Source organism: Sciurus carolinensis, chromosome 10 (assembly GCF_902686445.1).
Source record: "Sciurus carolinensis chromosome 10, mSciCar1.2, whole genome shotgun sequence".
Taxonomy (NCBI): domain Eukaryota; kingdom Metazoa; phylum Chordata; class Mammalia; order Rodentia; family Sciuridae; genus Sciurus; species Sciurus carolinensis.
This window is the reverse complement of record NC_062222.1, coordinates 28444296-28462089: the sequence shown is the minus strand read 5'-3', so window position 1 is coordinate 28462089 and position 17794 is coordinate 28444296. Positions and strand designations below refer to the sequence as shown.

Here is a 17794-nt window from a genome sequence, read left to right as displayed (position 1 = left end):
GAGATCCTTGGTCTTGCTTCTCAGCTTAGAGTCAGAGAAGGTGCATGTATTCAATTCATTCATTCAATGCTTTTTTTTTTTTAATGGACACATTTATTTATTTATTTTCATGTGGTGCTGAGGATCGAACCCAGTACCTCACACATGTTAGGCAAGTGCTCTGCCACTAAGCTACAGCCCCAGCCCTCATTCAATGCTTACTGAACATGGTGCATGTCCCAGGTATTGATTAGGTGCTGAGAATGCAGAGAAGATATGGGCCCTGGGAATGCATGGACATGTGTTTTCTGGCATGTCATTTTAGGGTACAGTCGTCCAAAGTAAAAGCAAAGCATTTTAGGGTACAGGTTGACATCCCACTATGGAGTTTTGTGTGCTTAAACAGCTTCTTTGAGATACAAATCACATATTCTATAATTCCCTTGCTTAAAGTATACAGTTCTGAGCCTTTGGCAAGGTCACAGTCCAGTTTGGAAGATGGATTAGTAAGCAGGCCATTATAATGTGGAATCTCAAGTGCTTGACAGCGAGAGGAACTGGGTGCTGTGTGCCCACGGGAGGGATGTGATTTGCAAGGGTATTTCAGGCACAGGGCACAGCGCAAATAAAGACTTGGAGGCAAGAGCTAGCTTGGAATTAAGAGTAGCAGCCAATTGTGCTGGCATGGTGGCTCACACCTGTAATCCAGCCACTTAGGAGGCTTAGGCAGGAGGATGGCAAGTTCAAAGCCAGCCTCAGCAACTTAGCAAGGCCCTAAGCGACTCAGTGAGACCCTGTCTCTAAACAAAATACAAAAAAGGGCTGGGGATGTGGCTTAGTGGTTAAGCATCTCTGGAGTCACTCCCCAGTACCAAAAAAGAGTAGTAGGTAACCATGACTAGAGTCTGGGTGAGGGTAGGACAAATGGGAGTCATTTATTTTCAGTATTTCCAAGGAAATACATCTTCCTTGGAAATAGCATGACATAGAATTAGTGGGGTTCCAAGTACCTTCATCACTGTGGTTTCACTACTGTGTGGTAAAATGGGGTTGGAGGACCCAGCTGGAACCTAACAAATACACATAACACTGCTCATTATAGAAAAATGCAGGCTTATTTTTAGCTCGTGCTTTGGCAGTGAGCACAAGTGTTTAGGAGTTGGGGCTTGGATTGCCTCAGGATATATTAGCAGTCCTCAGTATCTGCCCCTTGGCCTGGTGACAGGTACAGGTGGTAGTAGCCTTTGATCTGTTTCTTTCTGCGTTAGAGTTTGCCTGGATTGAGGCTTCCAGCAACCAGATGGGGGGCCTCAAGGGCAGAGAAATGGGGCTGGGGGTGTGAGTCAGTGGTAGAGCATGCACAGGCCCTGAGTTGATCATCAGCAACACAGACACACACACACAAAGCAGAAAAGAGCCCAAGATCCTGGGGATTAAGGTTGCTGCAAGATCCTTGGAGAGATCTTACCCCTTGTCGCTGTTTCTGTCCAGTTGAACGAACATTAGCATTAACTGTCATCAGCCATTTTGACTGTGGTGTACATTTGACTGTGTGTATGCAGACAGTGCACATGCATAAGAACAAGACATTTGTGACCAACAAGGTTGGGTAGGATCCTGAGAGATAGTGATCCAGAATTTATCGACCCGTATTATGTGCCAGACTCCATCCAAAGCACTTTGTATACAATCTGACTATCAAGGAAATTTCTCCTAGGAAGTAATCTACTTGGGATGGCATACAAGGGCATTGATAATCTGCCTTCCTAATTTTCTCTTCCTTCTGTCCTCCCTAGTCATATTCTAGTTCCAAAATCATTCCCCCATGTATCTTTTCAGCAGTGTCCCTCAACCAGGGAACGTTCCATGAGGTGGTTGAGTCTGCATTTATGAAGGGGCATTTTTGGATGTCATATTGAGTGTGGGTATGGGTGTACTACTGACATTTAGCCCTGGGGATAGAGATGCCAAACATCCTCCAATGCATAGGAGAGTCCCAGACATTTATGCCCGCTGTCAATAGCATCCTATTTGGGAAGCACTCATCTCTAGGCTCACGTACCATGTGCTCTACCAGGAACAGGCTCATCTTCCTCTGGTTAACTTCTTTGACTCCTTCAGAGCTCAGCGAAATCACAACTCACTTTTGGAAGGATTCTCTGACTTTCCCTCCAGTCTTCAGAATCTCCCACCTCCAGTCTGGATGGGTACCACTCCTGAGTGCTCTGTGGCATTCTTTGTTAACCCAGTTGGAGGTTTTCATCTTTTATCTCTCACTCCTTAGCCCCTAGTGCAATGCCTGTCACATTGTAGCTGCCCAATAAATAGACACAGAATGACACAAGTCCTCCTACAAAGGAATGGGTGGCATAAGAGGACATAAAAGTCAAAGTTCATCTCAGAATTAGAAAAATAGTTGGACCAGAGACCATTAAGAAACAGCAATTCTTCATATCTACTTAGTGGTTGATAATTTAGAAAATGTGTTCATAATAGATTTTCTCTTTGGTCCTCAAAGAAAACCCAGAAATAGGTAGAACAAGCTTTATTATTATTTTAATGGAATTTGAGCTTTAGAAAGGCTAAGTCACCAGCTTAGCATGAAGTAGCCATTAGGAAGTAGAAGTAAACTAGAGTCCATATCTCGTGGCTCTTTTGGTGTGTTACAACAGTCCTTCAGGATGGGCAAGAGCGAACTGTAATCAGGCAACTCCAGAGTGGAACAAAGCCAGCTGATTAAAGAGGTGATGTGTTTCAGAGAGAGAGAAACACAATCAACCAGGAGGAGCAACCTGAAATCAAGAGCTTATAAACTCTGCCCAGTGCAATCATTATTTCACTTTTCTTGTCTTTGCTTTCAAAAAACTTTATGAACAGCCCTCTGGAAAGCAGTGTGGAGATTCCTTAGAAAACTTGGAATGGACCCACCATTTGACCCAGCTATCCCACTCCTCAGCCTATACCCAAAGGACTTAAAATCAGCATACTTCAGAGATACAGCCACATCAATGTTCATAGCTGCTCAATTCACAATAGCCAGACTGTGGAACCAACCTAGATGTCCTTAAATTGATGAATGGATAAAGAAACTGTGGTATATATATATATACACAATGGAATATTACTCAACTATAAAGAATAATAAAATTATGGCATTTGCAGGCAAATGGATGAAATTGGAGATCATGCTAAGTGAGATAAGCCAATCTCAAAAATTCAAAAGATGAATGATCTCACTGATAAGCGGATGATGACACATAATGGTGGGTGGGATGGGGAGGGGGGCAAGAATGGAGGAAGGAGGGACTGTATAGAGGGAAAAGAGGGGTGGGAGGAGTGGGGGAAGGAAAAAATAACAGAATGATTCAAACATCATTACCCTATGTAAATGTATGATTACGCAAATGGTATGCTGTTACTCTATATACAAACAGAAACATGTATCCCATTTGTTTACAATAAAAATAAATTAAAAAAAAACTTTATGAAAATTATTGCCCAATATTCTTATAAAAAAGGATGGTAAGGAACAATTGTTTCCAGCCTTCAGTTCGGGCCTGGGCAGAGGAAGAGATGTGGTTCTGATGGATTTCACAGGCACTCTGCAGTCGGTGTAGTTAACTGGGGTAAACCCCAACAGGTCGATGATAAAGACCCCCCACCTTAGACATTGGGGTCATTCTTCAGTGGCTGTGGGGAGGTCCTGGACTAAGTAGTGAAGCTGGGGGACAAAAGGCAGCTAATGTAGATAATAAATAATTGGGTCCAATCAGGAAGATGGAGGTTGACTGGAAAGGAAAGAAATCAAATGCAACCTGTTGCTAAGGTGACCTGCCCCAGGAATTGTTCCTCCCTGCAGGGAGTTGCAAGAGTTGTTAATTAATGCTTCCTGCCTGGATCACTCTACCTTTGGCCTACCTTTTGGGTCACTTGTCATTTATGTAGGATGGGGAGAGGAGAGAGGCAAGATAAGGGGAGAAGGAGAGGTCATGAGAACAAAGGAACTCTAAAATGTATAAAAGGGACTGGACACTCCACTTCTTTGGACATCCAGCTCTGAGGTCCCTTCCTGTGGAAGGTCTATCTCTGTTCTAACCTTTAAATAAAACTTGCTTTCTACGCTTGCCTCAGCACTTCTTGGGTGTGCAATCTTCACATATGGGGAAACAGAACTTGACTCTGATTGATTTTCAATGCTGACAGTACTAGTAGGACTATCAGAGAATGATTTGGGGTGAAACAGTCTGGCCTTAAGCAGTTGGTATTATGTGAATACAAGTGAACTAACCAGAGAACCAACTGAGCCAGCCCCAAGCCATGAAGTCACACTAGAACTGGCCTGGCATTGGGATTACTATTAAATTGTACATTTCACAAATGATTATGTACCAGGCAGTGTATTAGGTACGAGTGATATAAATATAAATGACATAAACAGAAGCTCTCAAAATCAGTCTTGGGGACAGTGTTCCCTTCCTCCGATTCACAGTTGATCAGGTCTCGGGGTTCAGGACAGCCCTGCTCGCTAGGTGGTATTTGAAGTAAAGGGGACACAGATCCAGCACCTGTCTCTCTCAAGAATACTTTTTGTATTTTCCCCAGGGTAATGCCCAAACCCCAAAACACACCCAGGTGGGCTGTGCCCAGCAGAGAACAGGAAAACATCATCGCTTTTCCTGGCGATGACATCCTGTTCTTTTATTAATGACTGCTGAGTTCAGGGATCCTTTCTTGTCATGTTTCTCATATAACATGTATGACACATTGAACAGACAACAAAAATTCGAGTCCAGCAGGTATCCAAAAAGGAATCTCCATTGGTCTGATATAATTTATTCTTATGGAACTCAGGTTGCTTTCTTTTACAGGTGTTTCTGAACTATCCTGATAATAATCCTCTAGAATTATGCTTGATATCAAGTTCCTTAGTCTATAATTTGTGGGTTTCATCTTTTTATCTGTTTCTTTCTTTCTTTCTTTCTTTTGTGGGGTGGGGTGGGGCGGGTACCAGGGATTGAACCCAAGGGTGCTTAACCACTGAGCCGCATCCCTAGTCAATTTTTAAAAATTTTGATAGAGGGTCTCACTAGGTTGCTTACAGCCTCACTAAATTGCTGAGACTGGCTTCAAACACACAATCCTCCTGCCTTGGCCTCATGAATCATTGTCATCTTTTTATCTTTATAAATGAAAATATACTTTCCTACCTTGGTCTGAGGAAACTCTCCCTTTCCCTAAATAGAGGCCTGTGATTTGGCAATCTTAATTATGTATTTGCCCAAAAACCTGGGAAGTGACCTGTGGAAGTCAGGAGACTGGTTTATTTACAGCAACAGAGTTTTCTCTCATATTATTTTTAGCTTATATTTTTTCCCGAGGGCCATATGAAAGCATCACAAACCGACATGGCTTAGGACAGCAGAAATATATTCTCTTCACAGTTCTGGAGGCCAAAAGTCCAAACTCGAGGTGGGAAAGCTTCAGGGAAGGATCGTGTCTTGCCTCTTTGCAGCTTCTGATAGGCCCAGGTGTTCCCCAGCTTATAGATATGTCACTCTGATCTCTATCTCCATTGTAACACTGCCTTCTCTTCCTGTGTAATTTTGCAGTCTTCACATTGTAATCTCCTCCCTGTGGCTCTTCTCTCTCTCTCTCTCTCTTTTGTGGTTCTGGAGATGGAACCCAGGGCCTTGCATATGCTAAGCAAGCTCTCCACCACTGGATCCCATCCCAACCCTTTTTTCTCTTCTTATAAGGATCCCAGTCATATTGAATTAGGGCCCACCCTAATTGATTACATCTGCAAAAACCCTATTTCCAAAGGAGGTACCAGGGTTTAGAACTTCAAAAGATCTTTTGGGGGAAACAGTTCAACCCAAAACACCTATTGTGGGTAAAAGACTAACAAAGTCTGGGCTGAGGCAGGCTGGCATGAGAATGACCTGGCTTTTCCATAGCCCTGTTCTCTTGAGAACAGAAGAAGGAAGATAAATGGAAAGTGCTATATCTGTCTTATCTATGGTGTGCCCTTGTGGAACTGGGAGTTGGCTCTGTAACCAAGAAGGCATAAAAGATTAATGGGGAAGAGGGACTATGACTACTGTAGGTCAAGGTGTCCTTCATTTGCCTTAGCTTTCCTCTGCTGTACATTCCTGAGGGGGTGAAGGGTCATATCAAATGCCTCAGCAGTCTGTCTGCTGTTGCATGTTCTTTGTAAGCATCTGAACAGAAGGCCCATTTGCCTTGACACTGTTTGACCTGGGAAATTAAAAATGGACAATCTGCCCAGACTATACCGGACATAGAACCTCCCAGTGCTAACGCTAGATTCCTGTTTATCCATGCTCACCGATGCATGCAACAGTAACGTGCTGTTTTTCTAAGGAATTTCACGGTCATACTTGTCACCTGAACAATGAAGTTCAAGGTGGTGCCAAGTTCCTGCTTGTCTCTGTGGTTGACCTTGTTTAATCATCACCGGTTTGGAGTACAGGATTTTGTCGTTTGGGTTTGCTTTGCAGTGCTGGGGATGGCTCGCAGGGTCTTATGCATGCTGGGCGAGGGCTCTACCTCCGGGTTACACCCAGCCCAGGAGTGATTTGGAGTCAGGGATTCTACCCAGCAACTCTCCCTGGGCTGGCATCCTAGCGGGCGCGATGCTGGTAACGCCTTGCTGGGCTCCCGCTTCCTCTTGATCACATTCTAAAACCGACAGCGAGAACCTTACAAACGGTCCTATTGACCAGGTGATCCCGCCACTAGGCCTCTACGCGGTAATCTCAGACACCAGCCACCTCGGCGCGGCCTCCCAGGCCCGGCCGCGCCCGCAGCCTCTGCGGCTGTGCGCCCGTCTCCATGGCAACAGGCCCCGCCCCGAGGGAGCCGCGCAGCTCCGCTCTGGCTGGAGAGCGGCGGGCGGGTCTCCGCCGAGACAATGACGGCTCCGCTGGGGTGGAGGATCGCCCCCACTCCCCGCCCCCGTCCAAACTCTCCCTAGGTTTCCTGTCTGTCCTCATCCCTCACCCGGAAACAGGATCTGTCTGTAAAAGAACGAATTCAAGTAGGGGTGATTTGGGGGGCGAGGGATCTGGGCTGCAGCGACAGCGAAGTTGTGAGCCGCTGGGATCAGCCGGGCTGGTCCTCCAGCGACGTGCGTGCTCTGGACCGTGCGGTCCTTTCCCAGTACTGGAACTACAGCAGCCCTACAAACTTCCAGCTGGACGTGCCCGTGGGAGCTGTGAGTTAAGGTGTGACTTCTCCCAGGAACGTGCCTGAGTTTGCGAGGCTGCTAATCAGGGCTCTAGAGCGCTAACCTGGAGGGTGGTACTCAAGTGGGCACCTGGGCAAGAGAGATCCGCTGAGGACAGGGGGCTTGACCCCATCCTCAAAGGCTGCCTCCCCTGACATGTCATCAGAATATTTTTCTAAGCCGCCTGTGGGGCACCAGGCCTCACCGCCACTCATTCCACCGTGAAGTCAGCATGTGGCTGTGATTAAGGCACAGGCTCCGGAGGCACATCTGGATTTGCTCTACAGCAGATTCCCTTATCTACCAGGATCCTATCCACGGCCCCACTGGATGCCTTGAATTGCAGACGGTACTCTCTCAGTTTTCCCCTATACATACATACGTGTGCACACATACCTATGATGAAGTTTAATTAACAAACTAGGCACAGAAACAGATTAACAACTAAAAATAAAATGGAACAATTGTAATTGTAGATTGTAATAAAATATGAATGTGGTCTCTTGCTCAAACCAATCTTATTGTACTTTCACCTCAGTCACTTAAAGGAAACACTTTACAACTTTTCTCTGGGATATCTGAATTGACACCATCACTACTCCTGTGCTTTGGGCCCTTATTAAGTAAAATGAGGGTTATTTGAACACAAGCACTGACCTGATAACTAAGAGGCTACTGAGTGACCAGTGGGCAGGTAGCATATACAGCACGGATACCCTGCACAAGGGAATGATTCACGTCCTGAGTAAGACAGAGCAGATGATGTGAGATTTCATCATGCTGCTCAGAATGGTGTTCGAGTTAAAACTTATGAACTGTTTATTTCTGGAATTTTCCACTTAAGATAACTGAAACCCTAGAAAGCAAAATTGTGGGTAAGAAATGACTAATGTATCTTTAGGTTGCCTCTTGCCTCTGTTAGGTCATTTACAGAAGGCACCTTGTAAGGCTGTTGTGATGATGAAATGGCACAGTGTGTGAGTGCCTTGGTCCCTTGCTTAACACACAGTGAGTCTCAAGTTACTATAATCAGAAGCAGTGTGATACAGTGGTTGAGAAGAGGATGGGCCTTAGAGGGTTTGGTTTGGGTTCCAACTCTGCCACCCATAAACTGAATGACTCTGGGTAAATAACTTAACCTCTCTGTTATGGTTTGGATCTGAAATGTCCCCCAAAGGCCATGAGCTGCAGGCCTGGTCACCAGCCTTTGGTGCTATTAGGAGGTGGTGGAACCTTTGGGAAGTGGGGCCTAGTGAGAGGAGCTTAGGCCACTGAGGGCATGCCTTTGAAGATGTTGGGACCCTGACTCCTTCCTCTCCCTCTTTTTGTTTCCTGGCCCCCACGAGGTGAAGAGTTTGCTTCACCATGGGTGCGTCCTTGTGATGTTCTGCCTCACCACAAGCCCAAAATTAAGAAGCCAACAAACCATGAACTGAGACTTCTGAAACTCTGAACCAAAATACATCTCTCATCCTTTTAACTTGTTATCTCAGGTAACATCAATGGAAATCTGACTAACACACTCTGCCTCCATTTCATGATTAGCATGACAGGGATGATAAGGGTACCTACTACACAGGGTTCAGTTTTTGTAAAGAACTTGATACAGTGCACGAAGTATTATAATTGTTATTATTAGAGCCACTATTAGATTTGTAAGTCTCTTTAGGAAGCACTAATGATTCACTCACTCTTATTTCTGGAGTTAGGCTCATTTTAGGATTCATCAACATTTGTTTTTTAGGTATAAGATTGTCTAAGAATATGCTACTCTCCATTATCTTTTCTAAATAAATCAATACATGAGAATGGTCCAAGTCATGCATAATAAGGAGACTCATCCACGCACTTTTTAATGCCAGGTTGGAGGCAGCCTTCCTGGGCCTCCTCAATCACTCAGTGCTGGTGTCTCCCATCCAGCTTGGACACTGTTAAGAGGTTCAAGTGCAACTTTGTTTCTCCTGTTGAGTCCTCAAGTTAACTCCCAGGCCAGTCCCAGGAAGGAAGAGGGTTTCTGTTCCTGCCCACCTGCCCCTTGTTCTCACCAGAAAGACACCTGATGCTCTCTGCTGGTCTGTGGCCAGTGGAAGTGAGTCCTTATTGGCCAGCACCTCTCCCTTAGAGCCAGCAGCCTCCTTGGATAGATAAGAAGAAGAAAAAAAGACTCCTTTCGATCCCGTTCCACAAAGTTTTGCCCTTTGACGTAAGCCATCGTCTCTGGACAGGAGGCCGGGAGACCTGGCTTCCACGTCCTCCTCCAAAAGTCTGAATGGACGCACTCTAAAGCAAAGACTGACTCACCAAGCTCCCTCAAAAGCTGGCAGTGTGTCTGGGCCAGGTGCCAGGAAGCCGCAGTGCCACCAGAGGGGAGGGATGGGGGCAGGAGGACAGGAGCAGATGGCCGCAGCAGAAGGAGCACTCCACCAGACGGGGTGGCCATGCCTGTGAGCTCTGGAATGGGGCGAGCTGCAGCACGGAGCCACGCGGGCGTGGGGGCCAGTGCCAGGGGCACTCAGCTCTTCCTTCATGGCCTCTTTCCTCTTTTTTTTCTCTTTTTCCCCCTTTTTCACGCCTTCTACTCCTCCTCCCTTCTTTCTACTCACTTCATGCAACAAACTTCTTTTCTTGGTACCGGAGATTGAACTCGGGGCACTCGACCACTGAGCCACACCCTCAGCCTATTTTGTATTTTATTTAGAGACAGGGTCTCACTGAGTTGCTTAGTGCCTCACTTTTGCTGAGACTGGCTTTGAACTCGAAATCTTGCCTCAGCCTCCCAAGACGCTGGGATTACAGGTGTGCACCACCTCACCTGGCCACGCAACCAACTTTTAATTCAGCTTCTATATGCAGGGCACTGCACTGTGGGCCACAAACAGCCAGTACCATTAAGGAATTTAAACACTCTCATGAGAGAGACAAATACAAACTGTCAAGTAAATAAAATTAAGTCAATTAAAATAAAAAGAAATTAAATCTGAAATAAACAGCTTTTATCTGTGTCCTCTACTGCAGGTCCACCAGGGATATGCATGGGTATTGCTCCAGCCAACTGCAATGGCTTTTTGTGGCAGATAAGTGTTAAGGCTCTGGAATCAGACAAATGTGATTACAAGTCCCAGTTCTGACATGGACTAGCTGTGTGTTATGGGCCAAGTTACACAACCTCTCTGACCCTCCTTTTCTTCATCTCTAAAATGGTGATTAAAAGAGATATGCTATATAGGTTGCTATGAAGATTAAACAAGATAATACCCAAAAGATGTTTAGCACAATTGGCTGGCAAAGATGTCAACTATTATTGCTGTTTAAATTTAAACCTGGGGTCAGCAAAGTTTTTTCTGTGAAGAGAGACACAGTGAACACTTTGGACTTTCTTGGCCAATACAGCACCTGTTGCAATGACCCAGTTCTCCTGTAAGGCAAAACAGCCTCAGATGATAGGTGAGCAAATGATTATAACTATGTTCCAATAAAACTATATTTTAAACACTGCAATTTGAAATTTTATGTAATTTTCACATGTCACAGAATATATTTTTTATTTTTTTCAAGTCATTAAAAATTTTAAAACCCAGTTTATGGTCCATTCAAAAAGCAGGCTGGGGGCCAGATCTGGCCTGCAGGCCAGCTGCCCACTCCTGCTCAAGCCTATGAAAAAGCTGGCACTTCCTCTCACAGATTTTGTTTCAGCGGAAAATCCAGTTGGTGCATCCATAATACCCTAAATCTGTGTATAGGTATTAAGACACAAGCTGGAATAATGAGGTTATAAACCAACCCAAAGGCAGCAAAATGTTCATAAAAGAAAAAGAATGCCTATATTTGTACACAAGCGAAGATAAGTGAACAGTACTTCCTATTTACTGGCGCACAAGATAAGGGATGGACAAAATCAGTTCTTTACATGCAGGGTGATCACTCTGCAGATGGAGGCAAGCTGCTTCAGACAGGTGTGAGAATTTGCTGTGTGTATACTTTGCTTTTCAGCATTGTGTGCAGAGAAAAGCTGCCGTAAGAAATATCTTACATCAGACGATCATAAGCTCCCTAGATTTTACATACCCAGGATAGAAAAGACCAACCATGCTAAGTGCAGAAAGCTCGGGAATGGGAGGGAGGGCAGGGGGAACCTGCCAGAAGCAGGCCAAGTCCCACCAACATGGAAATAAAATCACACATAATTCAGCTGTAAATCAATCAGGCATCCCAAGTAATGTCGGGAGACTCCTCATTCCCTTCCCCTTTCTCTCTCTCTTTCCCTCTTATCTGTGGATGGAAAAAAGACACTGCTTTTCACTTTCTGCTACAATCAAAGAAGACTTTCAGTTTCAAGTTCATATCAGATTCCTTGCAGGTCAGATATTCTTTCTCTGCTATTATAAATGCCTACTATTCCAGAGACATTGCAATTAATAATTAAACTTTATTTCCCATGGCCCACAGGAAATGTAAAGCTTTTCTCACAAAGTCATTCCAAGAATCAAATCTGCTCTTGTACATCTTTAAAGACATCCGTATCCAGCCATTATTTTTAAATAAAGAATTTGCTTATCCAGCCCAATTGAAGGATTGAACAGTCCTCAATGTCATCATAATGCCCTCTGACTTGGTAGGGACTCTCCTCTGGGAAGAACATAGACCATGCTTAGTAATTTGAGTCACAGGTAACCAGCTGGTCCCTACAAAATTGCCTCTGTGTTTTAACTGCTATCTGGGAAAATGTAAGCCTGCTACAGGCTTCCTCAGAAAGGGTCTGGGATCTGGAAAGAAGTCTAGCCAGGATGAACCCAATGTACCCGGTACTCCTTCTTTACCATTAGGAAGCACAAGGCTGCCAGGCACGGTGGCACATGCCTGTAATCCCAGCTACTCAGGAGGCTGAGGCAGGAGGTTCACACATTTAAGGCCAGCCTCAGCAACTTAGATTCTTTCTCAAAATAAAAAATAAAAAGGGTTGGGGACAGAGCTCAGTGGCAGAACACATGCTTAGCACGAGCAAAACTCTGGGTTCAATAACCAGCACCAAATAAACAGAAGTGCTATGGGTCCTTGGAACCCTGCCAACACCTCTCACCCATGCTGGCTTCCCGATGAACACACAACTCTTCAAAACACCTGCGGATAAATCCAGTTTGATCACCACTGGACTGACAGGGACAGGCCTGGGGAGATGGCGTGACTTCCCCCATGCCGTACAATAAGTGCATGCCTCTATCTGCCTTGTTACAGATAGTTCTATTGAAACTGTTCCACGATAGAAACTACTGGAAACACAAGAAGCAAAGGCCTTGCTAAATGAGACTAGAAAATTGCACTGAGGAACAGCGAAGGGTTCTCAAACCACACCTGGCCTGTGCCAGGCATCAATGGTGTAGAGCTTATGAATCCGCACACACCACAGAGGCCCAGCAGGAGTTCCCAATAGAGTGGAGAAACCGGAACCCAGCACAAAGGATTTGAATACTAAAAGGTTAAACATCCAGCCAGCCACATGGTAAAGGGCAGGGAAAAAATAAACCACGACATCCGGTCAGAGGGGAGTCACAGAGAAGGCAGATGCCTGGGAATAGGAAAAAAAACAAAAAAAAAAGATACAAGACATAACAGACCAAGGCTAACTACCAGCTCTGTGTGGTTAAGAAGATGCATGTCCTCAGAATAGGCTTGACAGTAAAAATCCAACACCAACACAAACGTAGAAGAGTAGAGGTTAAGTCATTAGCAGTTGATGAAGCCTTTTAATCCAGTCAAATTGTGAGCCAGGGGAAACATAAAATCTCGGTTTACCCAAAGGACCCATGCTGTGGACATCAGATGGCCACCCTGCTGGACACCTGGCTCTCTCCCCTTTCTTGTTCCTTCACAGGCCTCTGCTGAATTTCACTCCCCTCCCCTTTTTTAAAAATTTTTAAAAATTTTGGTGCTGAGGATGGAACTCAGGACCTCATGTGTATCTTACCACTAAGCTATGCCCCCAGCCCTCCATTCTTTTTTTTTGGGGGGGGGGCACATTCCCAGCCCTTTTTAAATATTTCTATTTAGAGACAGGGTCTCACTGAGTTGCTCAGGACCTCGCTAAGTTGCAGAGGCTGGCTTTGAACTCGTGATCCTCCTGTCTCAACCTCCTGAGTCACTGGGATGACAGGCCTGCACCACCCGACCCTCCATTCCATTTTTTAAAAGCTATGAACACCTGCTTATTTGCCCCCAGAAACGGGAGAGCCCAGTCTTCATTTTGACTTGCCCATAAAACTTATTCATTAAAAGGAGAAGTTTTATTTCTACTTCTCTATTTAATGGTCAGGGCCTACAGACAACCTCCTGGGAACTTTCACCAACCTTCCTGCGGCCTCTGGCTTCTATCCCTCCCTCCTACACTCTGTCTCCACTGTTTCTGGATTTTCAAGAACCAGTGGATCCATGACCTTTAGTCTTCTGAGATCTCAAGTTCAGAAAAGGAGGCCACCTCTCCTTAGTTCACAGCAAAACTAACGGGTGAGGGAGGCAGTGGTGCCCTGTGCGAGGCTGCTGCTTCCCCAGTCGGCTACTGTAAGATGGCTCCTGCTCAGAGGGTGCCCCCCGCTCAGGCCTTCCTGATCCTCCATCTTCAGTGGGTGCCCCAGTTGAATTTTTTTTTTTTTTTTTACGACAGCTGTCAATCACAGTTTGTAATGGCCTATTTGCTTGCTTGGTTAGAGCAGTCTAACTCTACAGGGGCAGGCTGGATCCCCAAGGATGACATCGCCCACATGTGGTCTTGGCATGTGGCTTCCAACAGTGTTATGAAGGCTTGAGCATTCGGTCTGCCTGGACATCACCCAGGGCTATGCCACCTGGCTTGCCCTCAGTCTCATTGTCCAGAAACTCATGTGAAACACATCAGAAGTACCCATGAGAGAACAACAGCTAAAGATCCCTTTGAGCTGGCTTCCTAGATAGGAACTCGGTCTAAGCATCACCATCAGGGCAGAGTAACATTCTTCAGAGTAACTCTACAGGAAAGTTTCCATACCACTAACTGAAAATATTCTTACCCAGGCATTGAGGTGTGCTTTGCAATACATTTACACGGTCAAGTGGCTGGGGTACGTGCAAATACTGAATAAAAATAAACAGCTTCAGGATATCCTGTAACTCACTGTGTGTGTGTGCAGGGACGGGCCTCACAGGTGGCAGGCAAGCACTCTACCACCGAGAGATACCCCAGCCCCTGTGAGTCACTCTTGCTTTTTCACCTGTGCTCTGGATTAGTGAGCACTTACAATCTATGAAGTCCTAGAAGTACAGGTAGCAACTCACTACTGATGATCAAGTCAGCGTGGAAAAGGCCACCATTTACTCCTAGGCTAAGTCCTTTGGCAGTAGTCGAATTAACAAAAGCAGTGTAAGAGCTGAGGGCGCAGCTCAGTGGTAGAGAGCTTGTCTGGCATGAGGCAGGCCCGGGTTCCATCCCCAGCACCACATTGGAAAAAAAAAAAAAAAAAAACGTAGTATAATCACTAAACATTATTTGCTGTTTTTTTGTTTGTTTTGTTTTGTTTGTTTTTATTTCTTGGAGGGGGGGTACCAGGGATTGAACTCAGGGGCACTAGACCACTGAGCCACATCCCCAGCCCTATTTTGTATTTTATTTAGAGACAGGGTCTTACTGCATTCCTTAGCACCTCACTTTTGCTGAGGCTGGCTTTGAACTCTCAGTCCTCCTGTCTCAGCCTCCCTTGGGATTGTGGGCCTGTGCCACCTCACCCAGGTTGACGTCCTTTTTCTAAGTAAACAAAGAACACTGCTTATGTGAATATGTAGTTTTTATTATGATGTGAATTTATTTGAAAGAATAGCTTAAAGTAAAACCTCTCCCTTCAAACTGGTAGCATAAAAACCAATATTGGGGCTGGGGAGATAGCTCAGTTGGTAGAGTGCTTGCCTTGCAAGCATGAGACCCTGGGTTTGATCCCCAGCACCGAAAAAAAAAAAAAAAAAAAAAAAACAATATTGGTAACAAAAGACTACCAAATAAGATAATGTGTCTTACTATTTTTGTTGCCTGGCCTTAAGTATTTCCAATATTATTAAAGGGAAATAGATTCAAAAATAGCCTAACAGTCCTTATACAGTTTGGCAGCAATGGTCTTTTGTATTTAAGCCAAATAAGGAATTATGGGCATAATATCTAGCTTTTATTTAGAGACCCTATTTACCACTGAAGAAAATTAGGATGCTGTCAGGCATGGACATTTTTGGTGATACTGTGGATTGAACCCAGGGGCGCTTTAACACTGAGCTACATCCCCACCTCCTCTTTTTATTTTGTATTTGAGACAAATGGCTCACCACGTTGCTGAGGCTGGCCTTGAATTCTCAATCCTCCTCCCTCAGCCTCCTAAGTCGCTGGGATTACAGGCATCTGTCACCGTGCTCTGAAATTTTCCTTCTAATTAAGAGAAAGATGGATAAAGAAGATCTTACCTAATAAAAGTCATGTTAGTTGTTGAAGAGAAGATCATAAAGCTAAGAAAAGAGGATGAGAAGAAAACCTGATGTGGGCCACTTATTTATTACATTCATTCGTTCCGCTTTCAGGCAACAATGATGCTCATGATTACTAGGCAGGAGGTGCCTTGACGCTGAAGGGGACTCAAAGCAGTGTCACGGTGACTGTGTTCTCTGATGATGGCAGGATATTTCTTTTGGTCAGAAGAGAAGGGGAAGAGAACAGACTGCAAAAGAGAGCTAGCTTCATGATAAAATCTCCCAAACGATTCTATCAGAGCCAGAGTTAATTCCTAACTAGAGAGCAAGAGCACTAAGCCACATGGGGGTCCCACCCTCATGATCGCTAAGTACCTAATTACCTGTCAAAGGCTCCATCTCCAAATGCCATCACTCTGGGGGTTTGGGCTCAACCTGCGAATTTTCAGGGGCCTGATTCAGTCCATGATAGGGAGCCTTTAGGATTCTGTACAAGGGGGTCTGCATTTCTGTCTCCATGACCTCATCTTCTGATCACGACTAGGGCATGCACAACACTTCCGGTCACTGGACACACTGGGATCCTATGACCCAAGCACAGGACATGTAAGCACACAGCAAATGCATGCAATTGAGCTGCAACTGCCACCTGGCTTGCCTTCCAACCCTACTTTAAAAGATTCAAATTACATGGCTGGGCGTGGTGGTGCACGCCTACCATCCCAGTGGCTGGGAGGCTGAGGCAGGAGGATCTAGAGTTCAAAGCCAGCCTCAGCCAAAGCGAGACTCTAAGCAACTTGGTGAAACCCTGACTCTAAATAAAATACAAAATAGGACTGGGGATGTGGCTCAGGGGTTGAATGCCCTGGTACCCGCTCCCCCCCAAAAAAAATTTCAAATTGCATTTATTTTATGTCCACTATATTTGGATATGTGGTTCCCCCCAAGATCTGTACTAATATAGGAGTGTTCAGAGGTGAAATGGTTAAAGTAGAGAGCTGTAACTCATCAGTCCATCCTACTTTGAATGGGTGTTAACTATAGGCTGGTGGGTGTCCCCGGAGGAACTGGGCCACTAGGGGCGTGTCCTGGAAGGGTGCCCTCCCTGAGGTCCTCCCACCCCTGCTTCCTGGCTGCCTCTCAGTGAGCAGCTTCTCTCCACCCTGCCCTTTCGCCAAGTTCTTCTGCCTCACCTTGGGTCGGGAGCGTGGAGCAGGAGGAGCAGGCCAACCATGGACTGCGAAACTGTGAGCCAAAATAAAATTTTCCTCCTCTAAGTTGTTCTTGGTCACAGTGAAGGAAAGTTGACTAACACAAGGCCTCCAGAGAGTCCTGGGTTATCCATCTGCATTTTTTTTTTTTTAAACCTCTGTTCCTTTGTGCAGGCTTCCCCTCTGCCTGGAGTGCAGTTCTGCTCCCGTGCCAGAGATGCATACTGAAAGCTCTCCTGACGGGCCTCTCACCCAGGACTCCTCTGGGTTTCCACCAATTCTTCTACACACTTCGATTGCTGAGATCACTCTGCAGGAATTCTTTGTTTAAATGCCTGCCTCTCCTACTTGAGAGAGGACAGGGTAAGGCCAACGCCTTACCCATCTTTTCATCCTTAGATACCGCATGTCTATATCATCCACAGATACAGCAGGTCTAGGTAATGAGAAGTGCTCAGTAAACATTAGTGGCTGGTTCTATGAGTAGTACTTTCTCCCCAAACACCTTTTGGCTCAAGGCTTATGGAGAGGAAGGGCCATTATATTTATGACCACCAACTAGGTACAAGCTTCTAGGCTGAATATTCCATTTTATTCTCAAGACAACTTTTTTCTTTGGCGGGGGGGGGTATCAGGGATTGAACTCAGGGGCACTCAACCATTGAGCCACATCCCCAGTCCTATTTTGTATTTTATTTAGAGACAGGGTCTCACTGAGTTGCTTAGCGCCTTGCTTTTGCTGAGGCTGGCTTTGAATTTGCGATCCTCCTGTCTCAGTCTCCCAAAATACTGGGATTACAGCATGTGCCACCACGTCTGGCTCAAGACAACTTTATAAAATAGAAATTACAGGACTGGGGATAAAGCTCAGTTGGTAGAGTGC

At 45.4% G+C, this 17794-nt stretch overlaps 1 protein-coding gene across 8 annotated transcripts in view; it reads right to left on the bottom strand.

Annotated features, from left to right (window-relative positions):
• Window positions 1-17794, bottom strand: part of Trim2 (tripartite motif containing 2) — a 199360-nt gene that overhangs the window by 73170 nt on the left and 108396 nt on the right. The gene's annotated exons all lie outside the window — the stretch shown is intronic.